Consider the following 10,078-nt stretch of genomic DNA (forward strand, 5'->3'; position numbering starts at 1 on the left):
TCCATAACTTTTCTCTCCTTACTTGGCTGTGCCTGACTCTCCTCTTCCTTCCACAGGCCGTAAGAAACAAAAGATGTGTTTATACATAGGCTTCTTCTGCAAATTGACCTGAGCATCAGTCTGGGACTTGCAAGAGTACCTTCTCTGGCGCCCTCTGCAGGCTTTGTTGTCATCCCTGAGCTTTGTGGATTAAAACCCAAAGCAGTACAGCATTCCATTTGAAGACCTGAAAAGGGTTTCTCTTTGTACTTTGCACCTTTTTCTTATTTCTCTCTCCAAAACAAACTTTAAGAATTGAACTCAGTGTGTTTGGCATTTTTTCCTCTCTTTTTTTTTTTGACTTTAAATATGGCTTGTTGTGTGGTTAATTTGTATAGAGATGTTTGTCTAGAATGGTCTCATTACATTAACTGACCTTTGCACCCTAGTGCTGCACAACTTGAGCATCATACAGCGACAATAAAAGCAGAAAAAATAAAACTCACTGTTAATTACAACAATTTTAATCTCCAAAATTCAATACATTAATAATGATGCTCAAAAGATATAAATGACTATGATTTACATCAGAAGGTGTTTTTGACAAAAAAGGAAAGTGGATCCAATGGGCTATGTTTACTTCTTGCTTAAATTCAAGAAGTGCAAGGGCATTAATATATGGAATATTTTTCTTATTTTAAACAGATGTCTAAGTACAGATGTATATATTTTTTTCTAACTGTATCAATGAGACAGAGTGAAGTAAATCTTCAGTGAGCCACAAACAAGGAAAATCTAAGAACTTATCAAAGACTGAAAATACTGACTGGCATCAGTGGTCTCAATTAATGACCAGATAGAATGGAGCCTAAAAGCGAGTCAATAGAAGTGGTCATGACCAATGATCAATGAAATAGATGGGCCCCCTAGGGACCACAAAAAGTACATTAGTCTGATGTCCAACAAAAGATGTGATCTGAACTCTCTATGCCTTCAAAACATTGAGTCTGCTAATTATAATGAAATCCTACTAATTTTAATAGCATTGTAGCAAGAAATGCTATATTTCTAAAAATGCTAGTGAACCATTTGATACTAGTGAATATTTGATCATAATGACGACACAATTATTCCTACACTTCCCATCCTGCAAAAACTTAAAGAACACCTTATTTGTCAGAAAGGCAAGTCACTAAACTCAACATTTCTATCAAAGGCAGAGATTTGAGTACTATGACATGATAAAAGAAACCATTTTCATTGGCAGAAAAAAGTATAGCCTGATAAAAACTAGTATTTCAGGTTTGAGTCAACTTGGAAACTCACCAAGCACCTTTTCCGGATGGAGAGTCAAAGTTTGACAATAAGAAGTAAAACCACATTAACCCCCTCCTGAGCCTGGGAAGATTACAAAAATCCTGGGAAGTAGGAATAGCAGAACAAAAGAGAAGCAGAGTTAAATCAATGAGATTGGCACTTTTCTAGTGGTTCTGGTGGAAGGGATGAACAAGTTTGTGATCCTTGTTCTTGAGTATGTTTGTCTGTTCTTGAGGAGATTCGATGTGTTGGAAAAGAATCAAGCATGCTAAATGTATTAATTCATTGTAGAATGGTTCAGATCATTTAAATTATCACATTGGTATCAATATTTCCTACTCAAGAACTGATTTTCACGAGCATTGATCAATTGTGCATTAAACTTAGTGCAAACAGTGCTAAGATGTTTTTCTGTGTGCAAAAGTCCTTTCAATATCAAAGAATTAACCAACCCAATGTAGGCTGGTCCTGCTGCCTCTACCCTGAGCTCTGTGGTCAGAGCTCTCCTCCCACCAGTAGACAGGAGGAACTGGGTTCTTTCCTTGTGTCTCCTGAGCATGGATCCCCTCTGTTCTATCAGGGCCTAGACCTAGGGGTTACGTCAGGTCACCTCCTATGAAACTGGTAGGCCAAAACAAAGCAGAACAAAGCTTATGGCCATTAAGACACACGTCCCTCCCTGCTACTGACAATATTGGGCTAACTCTTTGTAATTTGGTCTCCAGCAGATGAGGAGAGTATACTCATGCATCACCTAGAGATGTGAGAATGATGATACGGTAATGCTTTAAGTAAAATGAAGCCAGATTCAGGACCAAGTAAAGTACAAATCAGCTCAAGCAGGACAAATATCAAAGGAGGAACCGTTGCGTCATAGCACAGTTCACATGAGTGCACTGGGATCCACTATTGACATACTGACCATTTCTACTTCCCATTGAAGGCATCCTCAGAATGCTGTCCATTGTGAGGACAGACAGACTTCAAAGCATTGCCTCGAAACAGCAGGGGGATTTCACATGGCGTATCCACTCGGCTCTGACTCTGAACCAGGAATCACAGAATGTGTACTGACAGTGTCTCCAACTGATTGGTATTTGATTCTCCCATCTCCTAGTAGAGAAATATAAAGACAATGATTTATCCCCCCGACCTGAGAGTCACACGGGCTGCCTCAGCACTTTCAGAGTCCCGGATCTCCAGGCCCTTGCAGCCATGAAGACCACTGCTGTCCTCACATCTGTCCTACTCTTCATTCCCCAGGATAAAGGTGCAACCCAGAGGGAGTGGGCAGAGGACCAAGGTGTCACTGTCTCTTCTGTGGAGGATAAAATCTCAGCTCAAGAGGCTTCTTGTGAGAGATATCAGCATCAGTTTTGTAATGAGAAACCAGGAGACTCTTCTGGTCTCAAGATTGGTACAACCCCTGTGAGTTCCCTGTTTACTTTCAAGGGCCTCAGTTTCTTCATCTGACCCAAACAATTGGCCTGTATGATCTCTAAAGGGTCTTCTTTTTCCTTGGGCTTTGACATCATGACACGTGGAAAAGTCTCTGGACATGTGGAAAATACTGGAGAGCACCCAAGGACAACATGAAATGGATGAGCCTGGCTGTGCTCCAATCAAACTTTACAGAAACAGTCAGGGGGACTGCTTGGCTCAAGGGCCATAGTTTATTGACCTCTAGACTAAACCTTAATCTATTTCAGGAGATATCTGGATACAGAGCAAAAGGCAAAAGTTGCATATATGTGAAAACGTATGGATGCAGTGGCTGGGAGGACAAGTATGGTTACAGACCTGAGCACAGATAGACAAGGCTATGAGGGCTCGGGTCCTCGCTGGCAGGCATTGTCATGTCAGAACTCATGTTGTCTGATGGAATGAGCATTGCTGCAACTCTAAGATGACCTGTTCACATGTCTACTCTAACTCAAAATTTCACTTCTCCAATATGCTCCCCTCATCCACCTCCCAAGGCAGCTGGCTGATGCTGCCTATTCCTCTAGGCCAGATAAGCATGTCCTGCTATTGCAGAAGGGGACCTGCCAGTCTTAGGAGCTCCACTCCATGTCCTGTGCATTCAGCGGCATTCATCACAGGTGTTGCTGTCAGTTGACTTCATTGTAGACACACAGAAATATACGATCCAGATTGAAGTACTGGAGAGAACAATCAGTGTCTTCTGGATCTGTCCCTGAGCTTTGTTGTTATGCCAAGCAAGGACTTCACAACAAACTCCTGTTTCTGCTTTTTTGATATTTGATACGTCAGTTAGGACTAATGTAAACGTAAGCGACAGATTTCTGACTAAAACTCTCTGAAATAAAATACTGGCTCTAAATACTTGGGGAATTCTAAGAGGGATGCCGGCCTCAGACACAGAGAGGTATGACTGCACATGATACTGAAGGTTGATCTGTTCCTCTATCTCTCTATCTGTCTATTAATGATCTATTATCTATCTGTATATCTATCCAGCTAACTAACCATCTTAGGCTCTGCTTTCATTAAACTTTACTATATTCTCAGGCAGACAATTCTATGGCATTAAAAATTATGATCACTGTTAGTCACAAGTTCATATGATCCTGACACCCTCCTGCTCATGGAAACCCCACTGTCTGCATCCTCACAGTGTGGGAGTGCTCCCCTCGGGAGTGCCCAACCACACACCTTTCTTTGAAGCCCTGGAGTTACATCAGTCCCAGTGGAATCCTCTCATTAACAAGTATCTGAAGGTGTCCCCAAAGATATGATAAGCAGACAAAAAACTATGCCACTTATGCAATGACACATTCTGAATTGCCATCTGGTATATAAAGGAAGAATTCAAGTGAGTAAGGTATGGTCAAAAATTAAGAGGAACTGGACTCAGTACGTGATCACTACATGCCCAAAACCTTCAAATAAACACTGCCACTTTCATGCTCTTCAGATTTTCTAAAGTTGCAGATATTTCCTTAAAACCTCACCTCACCTCAAACAATACCTTCTGCCTCCAGTTTCCCTTCTGAGTCAACCTTCCTTTTCCCTAGGCAAGTGCTCTGTTTACAGTTACTTTTTTTCCTCAAATGGGGTCCTGCCTGTGGGACGTTGGGCATCCAAAGGCCTCTTTGACTTTTGCACTGCTCTGTCTCTTACAGTCCGATATGTATAATGTCTTTAAAAACTTGGTGGGTTTCCGGTATATAGGTTATAAGCCACTCTATTAGACAAAAGTTGCTCAACACTTCTTTCAGACACAGGTCTTTCACTCCTGAGTGAATGTTAGGGTGCTGGGAAGCCATTAAGATTCATAGAAGTCTTATTTCTATATGTAAAGCATCTTTTTCACCCATCCTTTAATTTTTTCAAGGTTGCCACAAACATTCTTACAGCCACAGCTATGAGGTCTACCCAGAAATCATATTTAATAGGAATAATTTCGCTTGATTTTTGCCCTGTGGTACCACCATTTTGTGAAATTGTGCCTCAAAAGACTGACAACAAGAAACAGTTTTATTTCCAAGCTTCTCCTAACAATCTCCATGAGCTCCTCTCAGCTTCCACCACCAGGATCCTTGATGGGACTTTGGCTCATTGTTCAGTCCCAACAGCCTTACCACAGCTTTAAGGTTTTTGGTTATGGCCACATACTACCTCCAGAGACCAAACAAATTGCCCCAGAAACTATCAGCCTGATACAGCAACCATTTCATTGCATCTTACAATGTTGTCGGTCAGGAATTGGGCAGGCTTTGGCTGGGAGATTCTTCTGAATGTCTACTGGGGTTATTTGGTGGCCAGGCTGGAGGGGCAAAGATGGTATCATTTGCATGCCTGGCCCCATGGTGGCCTGTGTGAACCGCAGGCTCAGCTGGGCCCTCGTCCTCCATTAGTATACAGACCTCTCAAGTGGTCTCCAAAGGCCTGCAGAATTCTGCCATGGTGACTCTGAAACTAGCAGAAGTTCCTGGTCCTCTTATTCATCAGTTTTGACAGTGGTGGGAGGTAAGGAAAACCCTGGTGTGTGGGGGTGTTTGGGACTGATTGGGCTGTATGAGAAAGCAGGTATTTCAGCTTGCTGTGCTGTGCACAGACATAAAGATAAAACCTGGTCTGGTCCCGACAAGAAGAGAAAGCATCTTTACTGATCACAGAAATGAATGTATGTTCATGTCTTTGAGTGGACCAGGGAGTGAGAGAGATGGAAAGCCAATTTGGAAGACAAGATTATAAGAAAGGAATTTGAAAGAAGAAGACAGAGTAATAGTGCAGAACATCACTTCCCACATTGGGTTAAAAGTTTCAGTGACCTGTATGACTCATAGATTCTCCCAAATGCTATGAAAAGTAACATACTTTTGTCCCATGGATAAGAGTCCCATATTTTGATTTAACCCACAACAGACTCCAACGATATTCCCATTGTACTTTGGAGAAGCATCCTAGAGTCATCAGTAGCTACATAAAAGTTGAGAATTCTTCTACCTTGAGGGGAGATAAAGGGGATGTCCCTACTGAACCACGTCTTCTCCATCAGCACTGCCTTTGGGATCTACTACCTCAGCCAGGTCATCACCTCTCATTCTCATAGCAAACTTGCAGTATCTCCGTCCAGCACTCTAAGGGCTCATGAAAACCCATACTGTGCACAACTCAGAAAAATCTTCCCAAAACATCATATTGATCACAAAGAGCCCATGTTGAAAGAAATGCTTGCTGGCTACTATCACCCAACTGTCCTGTACTCCTATTTTAAGGTACCTGTAGTGTAGCTCTGAACTCCCTATAGAGTGTGGGAAAATGAAGAAAAGAATGTATGCTTGACTGGCTTCAGGAGTCCTGCATTCATGTGACAGCTCGATTTCTACTTATCATCCCCCATCCTTAGGGCCTTCGCCTCAAAAAAGAAGGCTTATCTACAAGGTCTCCAAGAAGCTTCCCAGCCTCATAGCCAGACAAATTCATGGCCATTCTTCATTCTCCCTAGCTTCTTTCCCAGTCATCACCATCTCCATGCTGCCTGATTGAATGTTGTTGTCACTTTCCTTCTTCGCTCCATTCCATATATGTGGAAACTGTTCTCTTGCTTCTCTCCTTGTTCAAACCCTCTTTCTCCTTTGAGGAGGACTTGAAGCCTTTACTGTATCATAGTGTGATTTTCCTAAGTATTGCACTAACTTGAAACACTTCTTATATTGTGACCCTCTATCAATACAGAATAATACCACAAACTTCTTGAGGTCTTTATAAACTGGAGACCTGGGTTTCCAATCCAGCTCCAATAAGTGCTTGTCATTTACCTTTGGACATGCCATTTAAATCCTGTGGGACTCATCGTATGCTAAATGAGAATGTGATTGCATTCTTTACACATGATGTGGGATGAAGAATGGCTGTTGTGACTTCATAGAAGGACTATCCATTGAGAAACTACTGTGTGCAAAGTAGTTTTCTCTGGATACAGAGAAGTATTTACTATGCTAATCTTAGCTAATATTTATTGATTACTAAGTACTCTTCATCCACTATGATAATTAATCCTCTCAATAACGATATTAAGAAAATATTATCAACTTTTTTTTATTTGCAGATGGGAAGATGAACCTTAGAAAAATTATGGATCTTACTAAACATCACAACAGGTTAAGCAACAAAATGATGCCAAATCCCCAATACTTAACTACTACCCTCTACACTCTCTTATCTTTCTGAATTCTAGAGTGTTAACTAATGTGAGTTGTTGGGAGTTATTTGAGTTTTAAGCTCATGAACTGAAGGCGGGTCATTATCAGGCATTTGACATCTGATGATCTCAAACAGAGTTGTGGCCTCTCCCTAATACATGCCTTTGTAAATCCCCTCATTGAAAGGTTAATGTGAAGCCCCTGGGACCTGATCGAAGTTTTCACCTTTTGAATAGTTGAGGAAAACATATTACCAGACAAAACCGGCAAAAATTCCTATTTACAATTACTGTCACGTAAGGAGATTTCATTGATTTCAGGACGTGGTGGCTGGGAGTATTGTTGACCTGTCCACAGACTGGGCTGTTTGACAATATAATGACCAGCAGAATCAACCCATCAAAGGCTCAAGATGCATGGTACTGGAAGCAGAAACAAGTCCTCATCATCAAGACAGTGATCCCTATTGGGGTTTAGTGCCTCCTGTCAGGTAGCAGGATGCTGAGTGTCTCTGAGGAGTGAAGAGAAATAGCCCTATGGATGCACAAGTCAATTGGTGAAAGATCAGAGTTAATGGGCCTTTGGAAATGGATGTCTGTGTCTGCATAACAACACTTGTGGATATGCTTATGATTTGGGGAATGCAGCACAGAGGGACCTAAGAGAAGGAGGAATAAACAGAGCTCCCTTGTTGCCTAAAGCCCTTTTGTTCTTCCTGTGATCTGGCACTCCACCCATGGCCATGTGTCCTATCTACTTGCTGGATGTCCACATGTACCGTTCCTAATTCAAAATTATAAGGATCCTGATAACCCCACTGGGAATGTACAGCTCCCCTGAGAGGGGGCAGCAGGTCAGACAGACACTCTGTCTCATATCACAAGATGTGAGGATTTATTTTCGTGCCAAAAAAGCACTAACACCTGGAAGACCAAGTTTTACAAAAGCAAGTGTGAAAGACGCAAAACTCAGAAATCATGAAAGAATTTTTTAAATGACAAAGTCCAACGTTTCTGCCTGGCAGAAAAAAAAACAAAGGCCAGAAGGACAAACCCTGGAAACAATTTCCAGTACTTGGGAACAAAATCTCCTCTCCTGAATTTACAAAGAGTTCCTACAAAGCAATAGGAATAAATGAGCCAAAAATTCCACTTTCAAAAACAGGCAAAAAAGAAAGGACATTTAAGGAAAAGAAATACAAATACTTCTCAGACCAGGTAACATGTGGATTCTGATTCGTGAGAGAAATGGATACCAAGATGAGACTGGGATCCCATTTCTTACCTCTCAGATTGGGAAAGAACAGAAAGCCTCAGTCACAGATCAGCCTGCTTTCAGCCACAAACACCAGGAACCCACAGAAAACTGTGGCTTTAGAAAGAATATAGTGTGTGTTTCCCAGGTCACAACAACTGGAAGTGTGGAGTCCAGGATGGGGTGAGGTGGCCCAACTATGGCCTTATGGTCCCAGCATCGTGTGTGCACCTGCTCCAGCGTCCACATGGAGTAACCATCTTATTTTTGGTCAAAACGCAGCTGCTGCAGGTCCAAGTGCTTCTGTCACTCAAGCAGAGAGAGGCAGAAGATGAAAGTTAACATAATAAAGGGTGTGAGGCAATAACAAAGGTTTATTTTACTACTGGAAAAGGGTTCCCTTCTAGTGATGATGTTTCATTGGTCAAAACTCTCTTTGGGGGCAACTCTGAGCTGTGAGAAAGTCTAGGACATTAGGTATTTTGAGCAAGCACATCACTAACCATATCTAGGCAGGAAGAAAGGAGGATGGAAACTGGCTCATCCCAGGGCTTCTAGAACACACTCCATTGTGGGTGGGGAGTATCCAGGCTGGTGTATTTGTGTGAGTGCTGTTGGGGCAGCCTTTATGGAGGACAATGGAGTAACACCTGTAAACGTATAAGACGTGTTCTTCAACCCAGCAATTCTACTTCAGGAAATTTGTCTAAAAGATGCATTCACTTATGAGCAAGATGATATATATATATAAAAAGATACTCAATGCAGTCCTGCTTGTAACTGCAAAAGTTTGGAAATCACAAGATTGCAGCAATTTAACAATGTTTTTTCAATAAGAAGATAGTTGAATGATGGTATACAAAAACAGTTGGATAGTATAATGCTGTTAAAAATAATGATAGAGTTCTGTGTGTGCTGATATAAAAGCGTTCCTGCTAAAGCATTAGTGAGAAAAGCAAGCTGCCTAATAATGTGTTAACAGTGGGGGTTTCCTGGAGAAGGCTGAGGGCTGGGGCGGGGAGAGGAGAGACAGTATTTGTCACTCATTGCTCCTCTACCTTTTGAATTTTGTTCCTTGTGCATGGATTCAAAATTTTAATTGAAAAATAAAATTAAGGATTCAAGAAGGGGGTCATAAGGTATCATAAGTTTGGATGGCTCTCAAAGTCAAGAGGAATAACTGGTGTGCATTCTATGTGATGTCTTTAGATCATACTGGCTTCTTGAAATGAATCTGTTCTTTGGCTTTAGTCTCACCAACACTTTATGGAGAATCCCACTGAGCTCATTCCCCCCGAGTCTGCCAGTCATTGTCCTCTCCACATCCAGGAGCCTACTCACCCCAGAACCAAAGCCTCCTTCTTATGGCAGTAATGCCCCTGAGTCCTGTGATCCATTAATCTTCCACTCCATTGGGTTCCACGTCCGGCCCAGGGTCCAGACCTCCAGAGATGAGAAAGCCCCATTCAAAGAGAAGATGTGTTAGTTCCCTGAACTTCTTGAATGAAAACACTACTTCTTGTCCTTTTTGAACATTAAAAAGTCAATATTCAAGCAGATGGGAAACATACAAGACACCAGACTCCCTTTCATCATTATCAACTTGAAACAAGTGTAGAGAGTAAACATATAGCTTTGTGTTTGCTGAAACCTCCTGGAACAAAGAAGCTTCAGAGAAACTTTAGGGCACAGTGGCCTGGGCCCCATCCCCAGGCAAATGCCCCCCTTCTCTCACTGAGCTGTGTGTCTCTGAGCATACTCCTCTCAGACCTATAAATACAGGTGACTCTGGGCTCCCCGTCTACTCAGACTCCTGCTCTCCCATCCAGACCCTGAACTCCAGGTGACTCACAGAC

Source organism: Equus caballus, chromosome 27 (genome assembly GCF_041296265.1).
Source record: "Equus caballus isolate H_3958 breed thoroughbred chromosome 27, TB-T2T, whole genome shotgun sequence".
Classification (NCBI taxonomy): Eukaryota; Metazoa; Chordata; class Mammalia; order Perissodactyla; family Equidae; genus Equus; species Equus caballus.